Source organism: Venturia canescens, chromosome 2 (assembly GCF_019457755.1).
Source record: "Venturia canescens isolate UGA chromosome 2, ASM1945775v1, whole genome shotgun sequence".
Classification (NCBI taxonomy): Eukaryota; Metazoa; Arthropoda; class Insecta; order Hymenoptera; family Ichneumonidae; genus Venturia; species Venturia canescens.
The window spans coordinates 3,975,342-3,998,369 of NC_057422.1; positions in this window are offsets into that span (position 1 = coordinate 3,975,342).

A 23,028-nucleotide genomic window follows, 5' to 3' on the forward strand; every position below is an offset into this window, starting at 1 on the left:
TTCGCCAGAACCGGACAATGTCACTTGGTTTCTCGCTGCTGATGACTCTCTGGGCTTTCCTTCAGTGGCTTTGAATTTTGGAAAATCTCTCGCACGCGACAACGCAAATAACTGAGCCTTTTAACTGCAGTCGTGTCTCCTGTACTGGGCTGCTATGATTAATCATTTTCTGGCACAAGGCAGTGCATCGTTATCGCAAGAATTATTACTTCGTTTCGTAGGTCGAGCTCAATGTGTGTAGCTCTTCTGGCACTTTACATCTCACGACAATGAGACACGTCGTTGGTCAACTCCTTTCGCAGATGGAACGCAGCCCAGGGGGTTTGAAATCTCGAAAATTTGTGATTTTTACAAAGTGAAAAGTTTTTTTTTATTCTTCGGTTCATTCTCGCCTACGCGGAGGCAGTAAATGGGCGAGTGTCATCGTGTGATGTTGTTACCTGATTTCCTCATCGTCCTCGACATACGTCACTGAAAATTGATGTTTATTTTGACAGCGTTGCAGCTGGAGAGTCCAAACCTCTACAGATTCCATTTAATCTTCTTCAAATATAATTTTATCTCGTTTCGTTCAAATATTGCGACCGAGCAGAGGGTGCGTAACAGTTTTCAAAAATATAAATGCAGGAGACTCAAATTCATTACGCCAAACCAGGTGGTGCGTGATGGCAATTCCTAATGGAAGTTTTTCAAGAACGCTACGATTCAATCTGATTAATGAACGCTCTTCGTTTCCTGCGAGTGTACTTCTCAATCTTTTACTTTGACCGTCAGGTTCCTTTGAGCTGGGAAGGGTTGCCTCGTAAGAAAACGAACCCATGCGAAGAGCGACTGGATCGAAGCTTGCGGAACGAATTTTTCTAACGCGTAACTAACTTTCTTTAATCTCTACTGGCTGGAGCGAACGGCTACCGCATTCGGGAACACCGACAAAAGCCCTTTCCGACTCGACCGAACGAACTTTCGGTGCTTCCCTCCAATTTTTTCATTGTGTCTTCTTTTCTCTTTCTGTCTTTTGCTTTCCCAAGCGAACGGACGATACATCATACACGTTACGTGCTCCGGCGATATTCATCGGAGGGCTCCTTCACGCCAATCTTACCGCGAGATGAAATTATATCCATGGGGAGTAAGATGTTGAAGTAAATTTCGCGCAAATCACAGAAATCCGTAGAGAATCCTTTGGTCACCAAACGACGCGATGTGTCATGGCAATGGACGAGAATTTTGACTCACAGAAATCTTCACGCCTCTTCAACCTTCAAAGGATCGAACTTCATGATTCAATGTTGAACGATCCATTATTTTGGTCGAGGTAATCCTTTCGATTTCATTTTCAAGCTTTTCTAATTTTTGAATAAAATTCTAAGGATTCTCTCAAGCATAATCATTTTTGTAGGCTACAATTGGATCTCACTAGCAATATCTGCGTTCGAAGGAAAGTTGTCGAGATCCAGATCCACGTGAGTCGAATACGGGGAGCATTTCTTCTCCGGGATTCTTGTACAGTAAGTTTCGTTGGGGGTTTACGAGCGTCCATGGCAACAGGACCTTTGGCTTTTCCGAATATTTAAAGCGTTTGGCTTTTGTGCGCCGTTCGACGTAGACATTTTTTTTGCGTTGCACCCACCCTCGCATTGCTCAAAGCGCCAGCTAACCGTCTAACTGAAATTTATCACTTCCTGGAGGACGCGCACGAAGAAAAAGAATTTTTTCTCGACCGAGCGAAAAAAAATTACCTGAACACGGCGCGTATTCTTCTGAGCGAGTTTAGGCACCCTTTTTTCAGTGGCAAATCGTTCATCTCCTAAAAAGACCGAAGAATTTCCAGAATCCGGACTACCGTGTCGGGTGATTATCGGAGTCGATGGAAGTCAGCATGTCGATTCCACGGATCGATTTTACAAAGGTTTCACACCAAAATGCAACTTGGAAAAATTTTCGACTTCAAATGTTTTGATCTTTTGAAGATGTCACGAGTTTTTCCGCTCAACAATCTTTTTCACGTTATTAAAAAAAATTGAACAATTTTCATCGAAAAACATTCGTCTTTCTAGATCAAATAATTTTTTTCCAAATGATTCTTTCACTCCCAGTCAGAAAGAATGCATTTAAAGAAAAGTCTATGAATGCTTCAATATTCCATGATTGAAATTGTTCGAATAGATTCCGCACGACGTTCCCAAGCACATCATTGTACAGATGTCGTTTACATCATATTCCCGCGCTCGATACACGGCACAGGATCGAGAGCGAGGGACGAGAAGGAAAAGGGAGAGAAAAGCGAAGCTGCGGGCGTTCGGTCCGAGAGGACCGGTGAATCGGTTTGATGCCCATTCCAGGGTCCAAGAGGGTAAAAGAAGTGCGTTCCTGGCTCGGTTGTGTGCGTAGGGGTAGCTCTCGCAGCCACGGACCGGAAGGTGGGCTCGTAGCTATAGAAGGATGAGAAAAAGAGCGCATGGGAAGAAGGCAAAAGAAGCGAGGCACGCACATTCACGCGGACGCACACGAAACTTATAAAAAGGGAGAACCCTCGAAGATCGCGAGCCCTGCGCGAAATATCAAAGGCTCGGTAGGGAAATTGAAAGGCTTTGTACGGAAATAAGAATGTATCGACTGGGACCGACAGCCACTCCACCCAAGACACGTTCCTCAAATCTCGAGTTTGAGCGATTTTATTTCTATATATGAATACGCGTACGTATGAACACGGCATACTCTACATATGTGGGATTGATGCATTATGTGTGATTCAAGGATAAAAGTTTTCGTTATCGAAGGTATTCAAAGGAGGGCGGAAAAGTGACGTTTGTTCGATGGACATCGACGGTCTCGAGGCTCGAGGATATTGAAAGAGATATTTCATATTCATTTCTCAATATTTCAATGCGATCAAGATTCACACAAGAATTTAATTCACTTTTATCCGACTCGTGTTGTTATTAATTTGGTATATATTTACAATATTTACTTTTGCTAAAAAGTATGCTGAATTATTTTTTTTAAGCATTGTCGTTGATAATAAATGATACCGCGATTAATTTTAGGGAGGGAGAAGGTGAAAATTTTATTAAAAATTTTCATTCAAAATTTGAAAATATCACGAAGGGGAAGGTAGGAAATCGAAATACGAAAAAATTGTGTTTTCATTATCTTCCCCATTCTTCTAATTAATCGTTATATAGTTTTTTATCAATATTACACGTTGCCAAAAATTTTGGGATGATTTTTCATCGATGACGATAGCGAAGAAACTGAAATTTCATTCGGATTTATTCAATATTTTTTTTATATCTTTCCCCTACCAAAAATAATTTTTTTAGCTAGGATAAGTATTGTAAATATTTACCATTAATTTTGTTCAAAGCATTATGGCAGGGAAAGTATCGAAAAAAATGGGTATTGAGAAAAACGCTTAAATCCCGAATAGTTTCCCAATTGTTGAGAATTGTTAAGAATAAAGTGCACGTTTTTTTTCACATTCGCTTTGCATTTGGGAAGATGGTACTTTGAGAAGATTTCAGTGTCGGTTATCGAACGATCGAGACACGGATTAATTTTGATGATTTCCGAGCTGCAGGAAGCTTTGTCGAACATTTTAATCTTGTTAAATCCTTTTCAGATCTTCGATATGTATTTACATCGATTCTAAGCCTCGTATAACCCTTGCCTCGGTACATGCCAGCTCCGTTGAGACTCCAATAGAAGGAAAGGGGGTTGACGGATCTTGTTGAAAAATCGGAAATGAATACGGTGGAAAGCGGTTGGGGACATAATGCGAGAGGGTATTAGGACCAATTAGATGGCATTATCGGATCTGAGACCTCGAGCAAAAAGAAAAAGCGAGGAAGGAGGTGACGGAAACTCGATTCCACCGAGTTATTCGAGAGGTATATACACAGACACGTTCATCCGGTCTCGTGAAAAGTATTCAACTTGTAGCTTCAATTATCGGATTTTTTTGTATGACTGTGCCATCGTAAATATACACGAAAATATTTCCCCAAAATGTTTACGCTTTTTATCAACATTCCTCGAAATAAAACTTGACAGTTGCAACGAAAAGGCAGTATTTTTAAAAGTATTTTTCGCACCGAATTTTCTTGTTATCTGCTAAACGTCAATTCACCATTTTTCTTTGAATGTAGTCCGAAAAAATGATAATCTGTTGGTATTTCCTAAAAGATTTTTTAGTGTATATTCAAGGTACCAAGGATTCGAAATTTTGGGTTATCAGAGGGTCAGTAAAAACGTCGCGATAAGCTATATGCCTTGTACAAACAATGCAAGCGTCTTTGTCAAGCCCGATAAGCTCTTTCGTGTCTACGAGGGAAGAAGTGCTATCGGGAATCGCTGGTTTATGGATATATCCTCGGGACAAATCGAGATGACTCTCTGGTGTAAGTTTTTCGTTCGGGGCGACATAAGACTATCTGAAATGTCGCAGCAGACAAGACGACAGGGGGAACGAAGAGTTACACACTTATATATGCACTTATATACATGTATATGAGACTTTGAGGGTAAGACGCGTTTTCAGTGAGGAAAAAGGAAGCGAAGGAGCGCTAGGGCGCAGGTGAGGGTTGAATTCAGCTGCTTTTGCGTCATTCTATTTTCCGACTATAAAACCATCGTAATTATTCTTCTTTGCTTCTGTTTAGAGTCGGTTTTTAACCTCCACCCCCCTTCGTTCCTCTTCTTCTCAAGATAACTCTCACAAAATAGAAAAATCTTGGGAATCCAAGAGATCGGAGATGTGAAACGGGTGACAAGTTAACGAATAATATTTATTCCAGTAACGCACTGTCAAATTTTTAACATTTTGCTTAATTTTCAGTTTTATAACAGTAAATATTGCAGATAGTGAAATTTACGGTAGGTATACTAAAATTTACAAAACGTTTAGTGAATTTTACAGTGGATCACGGTAAAATGTCTTTGCCCTAACGTAGGCGCAGCGATCACTTGTTTCCGATTTTCGTAGCACGCTGAAACAGTGATTTGCACACTTCAACAAAGGACTGAGCACATAAAAACAATGGGGAAACAGGCCGACAAAGCGACAAGACAACCCTACCGTGTCCCCAGTATAACCGCATTCTAGCACAAACATTCCGTACGGAAATTTGTCCAGTGCAGCGCGGTAAAATTCACCGTGACGTCAAAATCTACTAAATACTTTGGTAAAAATTCCTACTGTGCACAATGAATATGATTTTTTTTTTATAGAGAAATTCAATTTCTTTCCCATAACAAAATGAATTGCAGTTCGTCACCGCACGCAATCGTTACTGGACGATAATTTTTCAAATTTACTTCTCTCCGCGTGTGAAAGCAGGGAAATAATTTGTCCGAGAATGTCTCGTCGATTGAAATGATTCGAGTTTTATCCTCGTTTGCAATAATTTTTTCATACTGCAGGGATAAGAAAAAATACAACGAAGAAAACATTCGATAATCGTAAATGATAAAAGCTTGGAGCAGTTAAATACTGTGGCAAGAAACAGCCTCGTTTTTCAAAAATAATTAGGTAGCAGAGAGCGCTTGGCAAGAGTACGTGGACGGAGGAAACCTCTCGAAGGAAATTCTTCCAAAAAAACATTATTTTCTTGTTTTCAAGTTGCATCTTGACATACTCGAAAGAAAAATGCCTTTGAGGCCTGAATAAAGTCTTCAATGAAGATCCGAATAGTGTTTATCCGATTAAATTGATCAAGTTTGGAGCCATGAAAGGCAGGTTTGGGAGTGCGTGAACTACAAGACGCCTCGATCGAATTTCCTGATAACGCGATTCCGGAGGCGTTAGACTACGTCGTTTACAAATAATAAACCTATTTAGACGCGAGCCAGTAGATCGTGGAGGGATTAAGTCTCTCAGAACGCCAGCCATCGATCTGCCTAATGCATACGGACTGGTTTTATTGCCACCTGCTCTTCCTTCGTGTTTACCAGATCGAGTACTCGTCACGAGGTTTACAGGGTTCATCGCTTTTTTTGTGGAATATTCTACGACGAGAATGATTCACAAGAGTGTAGGGACTCGAAGCTCAAACCGTTAAATAGTGAATAAAAAAAATCCACCTTCCTCGTCCTCCGAGAGCGCGTTAACAGCTATTCGGCAAGCTTGCAGGTGCGATGGTAAACTCAATCCAACGTTCTCCGACAAGAAAACACCACGTGTAAGCGAATTATTTCAACCTTTCAATGCTTATTAAAGTTCTATCGAGGAACTCCAAATTTGAAACTGGAAACGAAAGCAGACAAATTTTGCAGTAGTCGATACCAAATCATTTGTTTTTGCATCCTCGATGGTAAATCAGACCAATTAGTATAAATTTCTATCAGCTTTGAATTACATAGAAAAATTCCCTTATTCACTCCCTGTCGAATGAAAACTCTTCATCAATAACGATTCCATTATTTCACTCCAAAAGATAATTGAATCCCAATGTGGAAGATTATGTTTAAAATTCTGTCCTACGATACAATTTCCTGCTCTTAGGAAACCAGGAATTCAAGTATTCTGAAGACAAGATATCGAAATAGCCATTGTTGGAGTCTTGCTTCAGCGAGCACCGCCAGCACGAACGATAGTTCGATATTTTCTTTTTCGCATCATTATCGTATGGGGATGCCAGTGTCGAGGTCGTAAACATAACGCAATTAAACAAAGTGCCCATTTAAATCACTCTTTTCTTCGCCAGAAGGGATTTCTGTCTATATATAGTGCGTGCAAGTGTGCGAGTCACGTCGAGCTGGTGCATAGGCGAGCCACTTTTATCCTCTGCTTTTCTTTATCTTGAGCCACTTTACGAGGCGATAGGTGTGCGTAGACTGCACGTGGACTAAGATGTTATACACACTCGTTGCACATACATCGTACACTCCCTTCCTTTCTCCTCGTATCTCTTTCTCTTTCCATCGTTCCTTTCGTCTAAAACAACTGACCGTAGTTCTTGATAGTATATTTCTCTCGGTGAAATCCTATGGAGTTTCGTTTTTCTTTATGATAAGTCTCGTATCGAGGATGCATTGCGCGCAGGTTTCGTCCGAGAGCTTAGAAAGGGTGCCTATCATTCGAGATTTCTTTTTCGAAATGGAACGGGCTCGTAAATACCGAAAGGGTGGGCGTTAAGCTCTTTGCTTCCATTGGATCTCGTTCTTTACTTCTTTTCGGATCACTCCAGCTTGGATTCCGAAGAAAAAAAAATCGTATGTGCTCAGACTACGTGTGGGTATGCGAGTCCGTGTGAAAATGTGTGCGCACTGTAGTTTCTTTTGTTTTTGCATTTACATACGACGAGTGGATGATCCGAAGGGGGGCTTCGTTGCGATATTTGCAGAGGACATTTCTTATTTAGTGTCTCAAATGTGAGTTTACATAAATGTTTTCTAGGATTAAGACGATTGACTTCCAGAATGAGAAAATGGGAAGCGGTTTGACAGATTGAAGGAAAAGTGAGGGGAGCGGAAGAAGGGCGCGAAGAGATCAAGAGCTCGTTCATCTATTCGTTTAATCGCTCACTGTTTTCGTAATAAAAATGATAAATTTGTGCGAGTGTTAGTTTTATGGCACGCGTATTGCATATCCCTCGAGACGTTCGAGCGGCCAGAGCCCCTTAAATATTCTCAAATAGAGGGACCTCTTGGAGTCTCCGAAGAGAGATAAAAAAAAACGTGGATATTCGGAAAAAGGGCGCGACGCACGCGTAAAAGGGTGTCGTAAAGTAGACGAGTAATACTACACGTAAGAATGAAAGGAACGTTAAAAGATTCCCTGAACGCCAGCAACTTCGGAGTGTCTTCGGAGAACGAAAAATCAGAGAAAATCCTCGTCGGATGCACAGGCATCTTGGCCGCTTGAAATTTTCTCTAAACGAATACCAACTCCTCCCATCACTTTTTCTTCTCCTTTTTTCCCCTGCATCCTTCACCACAGGATCCAATCTTTAAAAGGGTTGGACCCTTGAGATATATAGTTTAGGACATGAAAAAAATTAGAACAAAAAAGCTTTCTCATCCAGTATTCTCAGTCAGTTATTTTAGTATTCTAGCGTATTTACTAGTCGTTTTTCTTCTGCAATATTATTTTTATAACGCGATGACTGGACGTCCAGAAAGAATTTCTTAATTCGCAAATTCTTTACGAAACTTTTTATACTTCATCGACATTTTACTTTTAATGCGACTAAAGTGTTTTTCAGGTGCCTGTGCAAGGCTGCGATGCTATCGAAAGATAAAAATTTGATTGCCCATCAAGGATTCAACACTTTTCACGATTCCCTGCGACGTGAATGAATTAGTTTTTTTTAATTAATTCTGAAGGATTTGTGGTTCTATCGGAAGTTTTCAAAATTATCGAATCAACGAACCCGATCATCAACATACCCTTCCATCGAAATTTACGATTGCTCGAGATTAAGGCAGTAGCAGATAAACGTGAAGGACGATGATCTTCGAAAGTGGTTCGATTGCCCTCGAACCGAAAAAGTCCATGTTCAATAAATTCGACATTTTTGAATGTTTTCTTCCAACCATAGATGAAGAAAATTACATTGTATTTTTACGTTTAGCTACAATATGTGAATATCTCTTGTTTCGTCCTATATTTCGTTTCCATTTTCTTCGATTTGTTTATATTTATTCAAACAATGTTACCTCTGATGTCCACTTGGGTACAGAAGAGCGGATATCCGGCAACGTTGAGGTAACCACTTCTCCATTGTGTAAAAAAGTGAGAGTGACCAGTGTTGTTTGAACTGCAGTCCCGGACGCGCAATCTATGGTCCGGTTACATGGGGTTACGCAACGATTGGTCGTATTGGTCCATAGTATTGTTTGCATAGGATAAACCCCGAGGTCCTTCTTCCTGATATCAACTTTCTTTTCCTTCGTCCTTTTCACGTTTGATGACGTTTCTGCCAAGTCTCTTCGAGGCTCTATCTTTGTACTAGACGAAAGTACGCGTAGATTCTCTGCTCATCAAACATCCGGATTTCAACAACGATTAATTGCAAACTTGGGAGAATAATTTTATTCGTAATGGTTTTTGATTGTCTGGAAAAAAATATTCTTCAAGATCCATGATGACCGACGGAAAATTCACGTCAATAATAAGAGAATTTTTTTTTTTCATACTGCCCCGGATCCAACCCCGTTTTCATTCCAGGATTAACGGAACGTCGTTCCCCCAATTTTTATTCGGGAATTCTGCCATTATCATCAAACAACGAGATGAAAGTGGTCACGCAGAGTTTTAATTGGCTCGACCGGCGGTCCGCTTAACAAAATTTAATTTTTCCCACCGTATACTCGGGTCACTTTCCTCCCTCGATCCGAAAACTCATTTCATTCAACCATCTGCAATCGAACCCACCACCGGATGTGCGTCCACCCTAAGCGTTTCCCTATTTTCGTTAAGCTCCCCAGAGACTCGAGATCGCAGTGTAGTTATTGGCTGGATTTTAGTCGCTGCACCACGTTACGTTTGGGCAAATATAGCCACAGCCATGTATACTTATAACAAAAAACAATGTTGAATAACAAGCTTTGATACTTGTCAATGAGCTCACAATGACAATTGAACAGTTCTTCATTGACAATTTAAATTTTTCATTGAATTCAAATTCTCAGTAATATTCTAACGTTCATTATGAGATTTGTCTTTTCAGACGTAATTTGGAAAAGTTTCGCCAATGAAAAAGGCCCAAAAGCTGTTTTTATGATTGCAGTTACTTCACGTAACGCTGTCATCTTATTCCGGCTAATCACTGTACCAATTAATCTGTTTACTTGCCACAGCATAGTTTCCTTGAGAAACAGTCAGAGTCTGTTAAACAGTTGACGTCCGGGATTCGAAAATGACCGGATGGACAAGCGAGAGGGTGGAAAGAGAGCAACCAACACCATAAGTTGTAAAGCAGGTCCAGCCACACGTGAGACTCCGTGTGAAAATTTGTTCCAGTTCGACTCGATTTTGGACCAAGTGCCATAGTTGTTTCTCCCCTCATCCTAGCCGGATTATGCTTCGTCCTGTAGCCGCCGGTGGATCGGTTACCACTTTTACAACACGTGAAATGGTCACCCTCAGATGTACGTGCCAAGTTAAATAAACAAATTTCATTCGAGGATGTCTGTCGGAGGTTATACGACTTTAGAGGAAAGTGGCCATCGCCAAAGATATTGCCTCGAGGAATGAGAAATCTTCGCGGTTACGAGGAACCAAGGATTTCTCTGGCTCCTATTCTATCTCTCCGAATGTTTTTCCTCCTTCGCTTTCCATTTCCTACGCACATGTTCACGACGCGATACACATTCTCAAGCTACCGTTCATCCTCTCTTTCCACATTTTCCGTCTTGTATTTTACCACTTTTCGGGTAAACTCCCGGGCTCACAGATGGACGAATATTATGGGAAAAAATCATCGTTGATCTCCTTTCGTGTGGGGGTACGTTGAACGATACATGTACAAAAAATTTCGGATTGACCGGAAACGCACGTTTTGGGAGACTGTGAGCAGGTTGAGCAGGATGCGCCGGGCTCTTCGGACTGTAAGTAAAAAAAATACTGAAAAAACTCTCCAGACCACACGGGGTAGGTACAACGCAAGAAAAAACCACGCAAGAACTTGAATGCATTTCACTCTAAAAGCGTCTCGATTTTTTTGTCGCCTCAAGTCTCGGTAAGATATTTCTGGTCGCTCCAAGAAAAGAAATTCGACACCGATGAATCATTCTCCATTCTAAATCGACGTATATTGGACGCACCTACTCCGGATAAACTTTTGCGTTCGATAACGATTGCTTAGCCGACAGTAATATACAACGGGCCAACGACACCTGAGATTAAAAAGTTGAATAAGAAAAAGAGGCCATTTGCTGCAAACGCTGACAGCGATCTCTGGATTGTCGAAAATCCTCGATTCGTCGTCTTTACTTTGGAAATTTTTCACATCGATCAACGGCTTTCCAGATCGATAAAATAATTTTATTCTCCATAAAAAAAAAAAAAAAAAAAAAAAAAAACAATTACGAGAAGCTGAAAAGTCCTGGATCATTAAAGCATCCTTTCAAATTCGATTATTTATCTCGATCGGAAAAATTCCCACACCCACAACGTGTCGCTACACCTTTCTGGCAACTTTCGACTTCACATAACACGGAAATTCACAGTGTGAAATCTCTTATGGATACACGAGGCAATAGAAAACGGCATGACTAACAGCGAGATGATCGGCGTACACAAAAGGGTTGTAAAGAGGTTTTGAGGGCTGGTCGTTGAGTGTCCGATACATATTGACGAAAAATTACGAAAAGTTTTTCACAAATGTTGAATGTGTATAATGGAGATGGTGCAAGAGTTGCGATACACTCCCACGCCTGGTCCTATTCAAATGAACCCAAAAATTGAAAAAGGGTCGAGCACATGAAATACCTATATGTATGGATGCACGTTAAACGATTTTTCGTATAGAAGGCATGAAAAATGTAATAGAGTTGAGGAAAAATCGCTCCCACGGTCAGTACGGATCACACATCGTGTTGCGTTTGCGTTACACAGGTGAAGATCGTCGCACAAAGGCATATATGTCATACGTATACGCATAAAGTATGTATACAGATGCAGAGGACTCGGGATCTTTCCGTAAACTGAGAATAATCAATCCCCGGCATCCTTTTTTCCCCCCAGAGTAAGCAAAAATTGCGCGGATCTCCCATAAACGAAAAAGATAGAAAAGGGATCGTTGGCATTTTTATTCCCAGGACCTGAGCAGGTAGGAGGTTAATGTCACGGGTTTTCTCGAGTAGAGATATTTCAATGGTCGTTTGCATAAGGGGATGAGAGAATTCGTGTGTCCGCGATGCTGCAAAGGGCCGGGAATTTAACTCTCCGCATCGACTCCCCTTCATCGCAGCCATCCCTTTCGCTCTCTTTTTCTTCCCCTGTGCCTGCCTCCCTTTGGACCTTACCTGGCGCGAAGGGTTGCTGCATCTTCGACATCCTACATTCTTATTCTCCTTTCAATCGTCAAAAATAAAATTGCCGAAAAAGCATGACGGACGAGAGTTGCGGAGTATTATGAAAAAGATTTTCAATATCACGTGCGTCGTTTCGAAATCTTGCTTCGGGATTTTATTCGTCAACACAATAAATCGTAAACCCTCCATGAGTCATCGGAGGACAATTTGTCGGTTTTATAATACCGTAGGATCGTATTTGCTTATCAAGAGTTTTTTTACTCTCTTATCGTAATTTCGAGTTATCTCGAGATATCGCATTATTTCGATATTGTCCTATTATGCAATGTTACCAAAGCAGTAAATTTAACGATCGATGGGCAAAGTTTATTTGAAAAGATACTTCAAAAACATTGAGTTGATAGTCGCAGTGTAAATTTGGTTTAAAATTATTCTCTGGAACGTAAAAAAATCATTCTTGATTTTTTAAATAAATCATTCATCCACATTATCAGCCATTTTTCTTAGGAATGGTGTATTCGAACTACACGAAATTCTGGCTCAGATCGAGCACCGAGTTAGCTTTCGTATCCTTTGAAGAAACGTCAGCACACGTGATCGATCTACGCATGAATAACAATTCTAGAACGAATTCAGGCATACGTAAGACTTATACAAGAAAATTTGGACAATAATGGGGAAGAGTGGTCGGAGGAGTAGAGACGAAATAATCGATGAAAAGTAGGAGAGTGAACAGGCTATCTGGAGCGTCTGATGTTTTGCAACCTGAGGCGTGGGAACGGTCCAGCCAAAACCTGGCCACATCTCCCTATATAATACTCTGAATATATCTATACATACGTGGCAGCAACTCACCCCCGTTTTTACCTGTTCGAAGGGATTTGCCACTGGATAGAGAGACGAGTATAGAGTTTGGTAAAGAGAAGATGAAATAATATCAGACACCGAGGGGAAAAGAATGGCGATGGAGATGGAAGTGGGTAGCTTGGCACTCGGGATGGACGTACCGAAAGAGAAAGAGATCCAACCGACTCGAGGACCCTTTCAGAAGGCTTTCCGGATAATTTCCAAGGAGCGTAATTCTCTTATGTTACATACGGAAACACATTTTCTTGGGCTACTTTTCTCCTCACTGATAATATGTGACAAAAACAAAAAAGTATGATGAGCAGTCAGCAGTAAATTGACGCGCAAATTTGGAGTTATCGAACACCATGAATCTTGTTGAAATGAGTCTTTGAACTGTTTTTCATTTTTTTTAACAATTCAATTCTAACAACCAAGAGTTCAATTCTAACTCACCAAGGAAAATGGTCGTGAACGGTGGTCTTGCAATCAAACTTGCCCAACGTAGATGCCGATCTGCAATTTAAACTTTCTGTCTTAAGCAACGAAGAACAAAGAAGTTTCGATAACTGTGATTCGCGTTGGTTGTACCAGGTCGCGAAGTTCACAGCACAGCATGGGGTAAACTATGAGAAAAATGTTTGAAAGGGATCCGATTGAGTGTTACTCAACTGGATCAGTTATTTTTCAGATCCTATTATACAGTTTTTCAGGTTCGTTGAGTTAATCCATAATATTATAACTAAAGAGGACCATGGCAGAAGCCACCTTCAAAGGATCAACTATTGCTGCGTATGATGTTATCTCGAACCTGGATCATTCGACGAATTTCACTGGATGTAGAAGCTGCTGAAGAAGCTTTTTGTGAAAGTAATGTGAATCACTTATTTCAGGCTACGAAGTGGACTTCCCACGCAGCAATGACCCAGGTATAAACGCCAAGGGAATCGATTCATGTAGCACACTCAGGAATACATGCGAGCCAGCTCGAACCACTCCACCGCACGGTGGATCGAGTTTCACAATTAACAAATATAATGTTACTCAACCCCAAGCATTCAGGGAGGCTTGACCATCGCATGGTTTTTTTCTTCACTCTGAGGGATGAATGGAATCCATGTATGTGAGTGATCTATGTGTATTTATGTGTAGACATACTTTGTGCCATACGGATATACGTTTTGGAAAGATCGCTGCCGGTGTTGGCCCAAAAGAGCATTTAAGAACTGTCTACGCTCTTCTCTCTTTCCGGTTACATACGAATCGGACTTTTTCCTTCAAGGACCACATGCGACCGATCGCGCAAATACAAGACAACGAAGTTGAATCACTGTCAGCTTCACCCATCACTCCTACGAGGAACATAAATCTCGAATTACCTGGATGCGGTATTGGGAATCCACCAGAACGCCCAGGCAGCGTTCATTGCTCTGTTTTTTTTTTGGTACTTTTTTTTATGTGGTAAATGGGCTTTCGAACACGTGAGAATAGTTTTGTGGTAAATTTTTGAATCCTGTCGCAGTTTTGGTCCAAACTACGGTTTTCGTCGTTAGTAGGGAAGACCGGGGCTAGCTGGCCAATCGGGCAAGTTGACTAATGAACAATAACATCCAAACTACCTTTTTGTAGCCTGTCTAACCTCTTTCTCATTCATGTATTCCAACGCGTCGGAGCGACACGTCGTTTAGGAACTGCGAAGAATTTTCATAAATTCAGGTACAAAACCGAAGTTTTACGGTAATCTTATCTACCCCCTGCAGCCTCGATTTTTTTTTAATTATTAGAATAATCCTCTGCCTGTATGTTCATATATTGAGCTATAATTGTTCATAGTATTTTTCTCAATTATCGTTATAATTTGCTGGTAGAACGTTTTGTTGCTAAAAAAAGCAGTGTGGGTTAAGTAGGCCAACAGTGGTAACACATGTGTCGATGTACATGAGTGTTCTAAAGGGGTCCACTCAAGGTGTGCCAGCAAAAATAAAATATTCTATGTGTGTAAAAATTGTAATTCGATTTTGATGACGAGGATGAGGGTCAAATATTCCTTCTTCTCACACTTATCGACAAAAATGATCTTTACATTTATACTTATGCCAATATTTTCTATTCATTGTTCGAATCATCAAATAAATAATATTGATAACTACCCGTTTTTATTAATTTTAATAATATGTAGTTGATTATCAGATAAAAATAGTACCACAGTCAACTTGCCCCGACCGTGGGGTCGTTTCACGCAAAAACGGTTCGTCAAAAAAGCGATTCAATAACTCATTTCCTTTTAAATTTAAAAATTCAAATTTTTATCTTAGATAGAGTAAGGTTGCTTATATTCGAAACAACCATTTAGTTCTTGAAATCTTCTTTAATTTTTTATTTACAAGCAATAGTTTGAAAAGTTAGCCAACCAGCCGCGGTCTCCCCTATTCGTTGGATGGCAGATTCGAATCGTCAGCCAACAGGATGGAGAATTTGACAGGTGCTGCATTTGCAAATTCGGAAAGTTCTTCTCCGTTATTGTTGGCTCTAATCTTTTTTGATTCCAAAGATTCCGGGATTTGCGTTATTCGTTGAGATGATTCTTATCGACTGTGTGAAAACTTATTTGTTTTCCTGGCTAATCTTACCATGGACGTAATAGTGGACGCAGCTACATGCAGCTAACGATGTCACAAACAAGATGAGACAAACGTGGATAAATGTCCCGTGGCGCTCGCAATCCTTCACCCTTCATTAAGTATTTCGTATCCACAGATGGTCATCGGTCTCAGTATCCTCAAAGGTCCTTTAATCTACACCGAGAAAAGAGATGAAGCTTGCTAACTGATAGGATAGCCGGAGTGTGCTCCCGTAGCATCAGGCCGGCAGTAACGGAGCCAGTGCTTAATGTAAGAGCATTAAACTGACCCAATTCCATGAGATTTTTCGAGTATTTTTGCACGTTGTTTGCGACGGACGAAGCCGTTTCTCTTTACGGGAAAACGGAGGGGAGGGGGGGGGGCGGCGGCAAGAAATGACGCCGGACGGGCGAGGAACGGAATAGCAGCCGTGCCTAATCTCTCGAACAAAGAGTTTGTTCCACGCCTAATTTTACAAGTTTTATGGAAAAAAATGTGCTCGTTGCGTTTAAATGAAGTTTGTAGAATACTAATTTATTTCTATCGCCAATGAAATTTACGACTGATTTCTACGAAACGTATTATTTGCAGATTATTTTCACATTGTTCCAAAGAAAAATGAAAGAGAAAAAAGAATTGGGGGGTCGAAAAAAAAATAGGGAAAAAGGGTTTTTTTCAAATTTATTAGTGTACACTGAACGCGTGCTTAATAATCAATAAAAATAAATAGATCGGTATTGCCATTGAATAGAATTTAAATTCGTGGATTAAGGTTCAAATGATTTTGTTTAGCGAGCGAATTAACTCGAACAATAACTTTTTCCTTGAACCAGTTATTCATAAAATGTTGAGGAAATAAAAAATTTGGGAATATTTTATCACTCAAGAATAGAATTCCAAAAATTAATAAAGGTCAGACCGATTTATGGGGGGTTTTTTATATTAAAAAAGAGGATAAAAGGAAAAGTGTGGAATGTGCGTTTCTCTGGGGAAACAATAATCGAGTGTTCAGGTAAAAGTGTCAAAGGGATACGAACTGACCGTGGGTGGTTGTAATGAGGATTTGGGGATAGCTGTGAGGGGTTTGAAGCTCGAGAGAAGGATTTTCAGCGTGTTTTCACGGTGATCATGCGACATAATGAGCGTGGAGGGTATTCAATGCGGGGGCGGGGTTGATATTCCGAATATTCAATGCTCCGACGGCTCCTATCTCCGAATTTTCATAAACAGAAATCACATATTTCTCAAAGTTTGTGCCAACGAAAGCCTACCTCGTTGATTGTAAATGATGCAGAAGGGTACAAGTAGCGATAAAAAGAAGTTACAAATACGATTTCACATGCAAGGTGATATTCGGAGCGTATAAAAAAGACAAAAGCCTCTATTCGAACGACCAGTAATACGATTTACAAAACTCCGAATATTTAATATTTAGAATACCATGGAAGTCCGAAATTTTCATGATAGAAAATCAGATTTATCAGAAAGTTTAAATATAATAGAGGCTCGTGAAAAATCTGTCAGGTTAACGAAAGCTTTGAACTCCGAAATTCATTTTTTACGCAGATATTATGTGAGTCTGACGCATTTAGATGGCAACACCACTGGAGTTTCGATCGTTCTGGAAAAATCGCTCGAAGTTTTGCTCTTTTGAGGTAATGTCTTTTCGAAGTTTTGATCTATCGAGGTTCCGTATTTTCCGAGTTCGGATCATCTTAACCATTTATGTGTGAATATTAAATGCATGAATGTTTATCTATTAAATGGTTATTCAATATCCTTGTTTTCGAAATTTTTAACTGTACGAAGTTCAGCCCTTCAAACCAACTTTCTAGCTAGACAATTATTCGGAATTTTGGACTTCAGGGAGTCGACAGTTGTTTTTGTCTTATGCTTTCATGTCGACGTTTTATCAGTAGGTTTCATAATTTTTATCGTCCTATTCCTGGGTGTATTTTGAATTTCGGTTCAATCCGTTAACAAAATTTTGGTATTACAAATTTCCGAAAGTATATCAAGTACTAGCCATCAATTTCGGTATTTTGAGCTTTCTCCGGTTATTCTAAGTTCGGAATTCTAACCCCGGCCCGTGAAAGGAAAACGAGCATTTTTTAGCTAACACTTTTTTCACAAATGTTTACATGTAATCACGACGAAAAATTTGTAATAATTGCGCTCAAGGGTGTTCCGCGGAACGAGCCATATTGCACACCCGAGGGGTTCGAGGGCTACCCATTCGTTGACTTCCCGTTGAGGTAGTTTTTCGAGTTTCCGTGCGTATTTTTCTTAGCGTGGTTTATTGTACCTGAATTATAAAACACCCTATATAAGGAAGTCCCTTTTGCTACTCGGCAAGCACAAGTTAGTCGCACGAAAAATACATCTGAGAGTTTGGTTTGCGTGTTCCAATTAAGTTGTATTAGTTTATTTATTTACGATCGCTACGGCACAGAAAAATCTACGGTTAGTCGTTTTAACATTGTGCCCATCCGTACACTGCTTCCTGCACGCATTTGCAGCTTTTACTCAGGTTCTGTGCAGTCGTTACCATTTCGCGAACCCTCGGAAGTACTCATTTTTACTCCACTTACATATATATACACGGTTTCTTTATCCATCTGCTTGAATCCGAGTTATACAACCCGGTGTGCCTCGTTACCTGGCAAAGACTCACACCCCGAACTGACTTTCACTCTTCTTCTTATACACACCGTGGTTTTTGTTGGAGAATTTATTTCGAATCGTAGAATTCTGAAGAAGCTTTCATTAGTTTATCCGAATACTCGAGCATGGGCGTCTGGACGTTTTTTTTTATTCTTTTTCGCCTTTACAAAAAGAAACAAAGTTGTTTTCTTCAACTTTCGTACTCGGCATAAATATTTTTGTACACATACGTCAAAGCTTTGAAAGGAACGAGAAAAATATTTCGAAGACGAATATTCATGAGTCCACTAGTCCATGCGTAGGGAGAATAGAAAGTAAATTTTTCAGAAAACCGAGCGACTGTCACAACATTTTGGAATTTTGCGTCCGTCGAGGTCCAACGTCCCCGAGAGGGTTACAAAAATATTCGATGTTGCCAGTAAAGAATGAGAAAGGGAACGAGGCGAGAAACGTTAAGCGATCCCTCTCGCAAGATACATAATATTCAAAAAGTAATATTTCGGTGGACGCATAGCCAGCGTTATATATACATATGTAAAAGTACAATAGAAACATATGTACATGAAGAGGAGAAATGTACCCGCGGTAATCCTTTGGTTTTCCAAGTCATGTAGCCCCCCACCCGGTCCGCACCTTTTTTCCTCATCGCAACTGAGTCGAAGAAGCTTTTGTTCAGCATCCCACGAGACCTGACGTCGTCCCATGAGAGAGGCTTAAAGAGTTGCGCCAAGAGCATCGCGGACAATCTAAAAGCAGGCAAAAAGGCCTCTCTGCAGAAACAGCTTAAGTCTCGTAAGGCGTAAACCCGCTTTTCCATTTTTTCTCTTTCATCCGCTAGCCCTAACTAGGCGCTTTTTTTTTGTTAATATCGCAACTATTTCACCGGAGGAGTGAGTTCGTGACTTTTGGGAGCGGAAAACTAGCAGAGGCTCAATAAAAGTCGACGTTTTACTATGACTCGTTAAAATGTTAACGATGCGCTTTTTTCATCCGAAATTTTACCTTCGCGTGTTTCTACCGAGCGCTCCACTCCAAGGCGGTTTTTTGAAAGTAGGAAATCCTTTTTCGAATAATTGAAAATAAACAGAGCTGCGTTGAACTCTTCGATTTTTTATTATCGAACTATTTCCCTCTTGTGAAATGGGGTTCGTGCATTTGGAGTAAAGTGTACGAAACGGAAATAGCTCAATGTTATCGGCATTCCCGTTGCTGATAAAACAAAGTCAACTAAATCAGATTTTTTCGTATCATATTATGCGAATCCTAGAAGCGCTTTTTATAAAAATCGAAATGCAAGATTGTTCACAATTAAGGATGATCGATGATCATGACATCGGAGATAGAAAAGAGCCCAAAATTATTTTACTCATAGCTCTTTTGATTTATGTTTACCGGTGTTGAATATTCGTGTTATCGATTTTGAGAGTATGGATCAGTCGACTAACCTCACTTGGAATTTTCGAAATTGAAATTCTTTGACACAATTTGATCGATTAAAAAAAGACTCTGTCAGCCTACGCAGAACGATGGCAAAAATCGACTGACAGAGCCTTTTTTCAATCGGTCAAACTGTGTCAAAGAATTTCGATTTCGACATTTTCAACTATCTCTTTCGCACTCATGGTTGCGATATACCGACTGATCCATCCTCTCAAGGAGGGTGGATCACGAAATTAAAATAATCAGAATTTGATAAAATTTGGTCATAACATTCTTTGACATCAAGTATACAAATACAATTTTTTTCAAATTTTTTTACCACATGGTTATCGCATAATTGAGCGTTAAATTGAAGTTCTTATGTACGAGATCTGTAACTGTATATATGTAAACTCTATGCTTATACACGTGAACTTTAGTGTTCAATTACTTGAGAGCTATGTGGTAGAAAAATCTAAAAAAATTTATAGTATCTTATATTAATTAATTTTTTCCACTCGTATACCTTCTCGGTTTTTACGTTCTTACCCCCCCCCCCCCCCCCCCCCTGTCGCCATTCCACATTTTTCCCCCGCCCATTACGGCTACAGTCGACTTACTCTCCACTGTATCGCATTTGCCGAGGGCGAAGGGAAACTGCAGAAAACCTTGCCGATACAGCCGGTACTTGGTTGATCCCCTCGGGTGGCAGTGCCAGTACGCTCAGACGCTCGCACCAGAGGTGCTCAAACATGCACCTCCTCTACTGTGGTACATTGCGCCAGCCAGTACACGGCTGGAGGGCCATCACCGCACGATGAGAACCGTCCACGGGAGGTCCCCGAAGCTGCACACCGACCGCACTATCATTTCATTTCCATCGAACGTCAAACGGTTTACTTCATAACAACCCTTGTTCTTAATAGTGATTTTATAAACTAAGAGTTGGTAAAAGTGATAAAGAACGACCGAAGCACCGCGCACCCTTGTACGAACAAGTCAGCTGTGATCGAAAAAGCATTTTCAAATTCCCTTCCTTTTCTCATGTATATATGCAAAAACACTCCTTGATCTATGAAATACGTGCTCAAATATTCGGTTATCGAAAATATCGACTCGGATTGCCTTTTTTTTTATGCCTCAAGGTGCAAAAATGTAAGGTTTTTGTTGTAAGAAAATACAAAAGAAATGACAGGACGGTGGGCTAGAGGAGCGCAGGCTGTGGTTTATTGTGGTTATACCGTTGATGCCACTGTCACGATACGACTTTCTCATCTTTCCAGCCAATTACCATTTTTATTCGTTTACAATATCTACTTTAAGACTCGGGATAACCCTTGCAATTCTCGGAAGGCAGTGGCTATTACCAAGGATAGAGATTCGATTTCTGTCTTCGTCCCGTAGTCGTTCATTTTTCTGTCAGTGTCCCAGAGTCAAACTCGCACAACCTCCAATAGCCTTATATTTGTCACTGTGGAATATGGGATTAGCCCGAATGAGATACGATTTTGAGAATTGGGTTTTCGAAAATACACTGCAATTATTGTTTAGCCTCTTTGACGCACAACAATTTTTCGGCTTCCCTCGAGCCGAAGGTCGAGACTCGCGCAAGCAGGCTGCCTCGTAAAAATCTAGAGCAACAAAAACCGTTCGAATAATCCATTCTTCGTAGACCTTAGGTTTTCGGGGTTATTATGTTATGTATAAGAGGCAGCAGCGTCTTGACGTCAAGTACTAAAAAGATAGTTTTTAATGGCAAAGCTTTAGTGGCAAAACATGGAGCGTATCTGCACTCGAGATTGGCCGATTTCAATATCAGCTGTAAATGTTAATCTGGCAGCCAAAGCTGATGTGCCAAGGTGGTTTAAAGAGTTTTAAAAAATAGAGAAAAACAGATGGGGAAAATAATGTGAAGCACGCTTTTTACATGTTAAAAAATGCTTTCAATTTTAAACTTGTCTACTCCCCTTAAAGATGAACTTTCCTTTCCGCACTATATATAAAAACGATCCCGCAATATTCGTGAAAACCTCTTTTACCTTTTTGACCGAAAAACATATACGAAGAAAGTGCACAGCCCACGAGTAAAATCGACTATAATCTGTACTCGTGCTGACTCAAGAATTTTAATATTCCGATCCTGCGCGGGGCTCCCACATCTTGTTTCTAGCTATAAACTTTTTTGACCACTTTACGATGTACGCAGTCAGCGTATAATAAAAAATCGAAAAAGGTATGCACCTCTCGTGCTCACACCCATTCTTTCTAATCTCAGCAGAATTGGGGTGAAAACCGCTCTATTTTCAATGTCACCAGAGTTGACTTCTTGAATTCTTGTCTTACCTTCCGATCATCGTCCGTACCTTTTAACTTTACAAAATTTTTCGTACTTTTCTCAATTTTTTGGCCTTTTTACTTTTCCTCTTCATCATAAAATCTGTATTACGGATTAGCTGTATTTTACTGCTATATTGCACTATATTTCCGGTAAAGTCGCTTTTTGTAGCCGGACCAGTTCCCTCGTCCTTACTTATTTTGTAACTCCATCGATCCTCTGCGCGCGTACTACTTCTGGAAGACATTTTTTCACCGAAAAACCAAGTTTCCTCTCGAAATTAAACCCAAAAGAGTTTTTCCCTCCTTTTCTTCGCGCCTCGACTCTTCTATTTATCCAATAACGAAGCGAGCCATAGTGGCTCGCTGGAAAACATTGAATTTTTCACCACAGTGGATATGTGTGCTTTCAGTTGTTTGTTCGCCTAATCGCAAATATTTGCAGATCCTTCGTGCGACGATTCTAGAGCTCAAGACCAGGCCACCAGCCATCGCCGAAGTGCATACGTCTTAACTGAGAGAAAATCAACTCGATGGTACGTTGCCATATATCAGGCAGCGTCCCCTGTAATATATAAACGTGAGTATATACGCGAGATATGCGTTCAGGTAACCCACCGACACTGTATTTCGGTCAGAGGGACGAAAAACTCGTCGAGATTCGATTTTGTTCTTGAAAAAGCGCACAACATAGGAAACACTGAGCACCTTAAATTCTTTGGGGTTCTTGCAAGACGAAAACAAACGGGCAAATATATCGAAGGTGAGCGAAGCCTGTGGCAATATTATCGTTGCGAGGTCGGAGGGTGGCATGCACAAAACGTTTCCAGAAGTATATTATAAGCTTTCGATACTTGCACCGAGTGAACGAGGAACATTCAAGGGAGGATTCTGGAACCGAGCACCAGATAAATGTGGGAGTTGCTTCAACCTCCCCCGCCTTTCCTCTCTTGCCGTTCCGACTTATCGCAGATAACGCTTTGAGAGTGGATTACCGAAAATGGTCCTGTTTGGCTTGTAGCTTAAACGCACGCTCGGTTTCAAACACCCACGCCTAAGCCGTTCATGTTTCTCTTATGGCGAAGGGCCACATTCGGGTAAATACGACAGTCGATTACTGATGGTCCAAGAGATTTCTTCGTGGGAGGCACTTCACTTTTCTCAA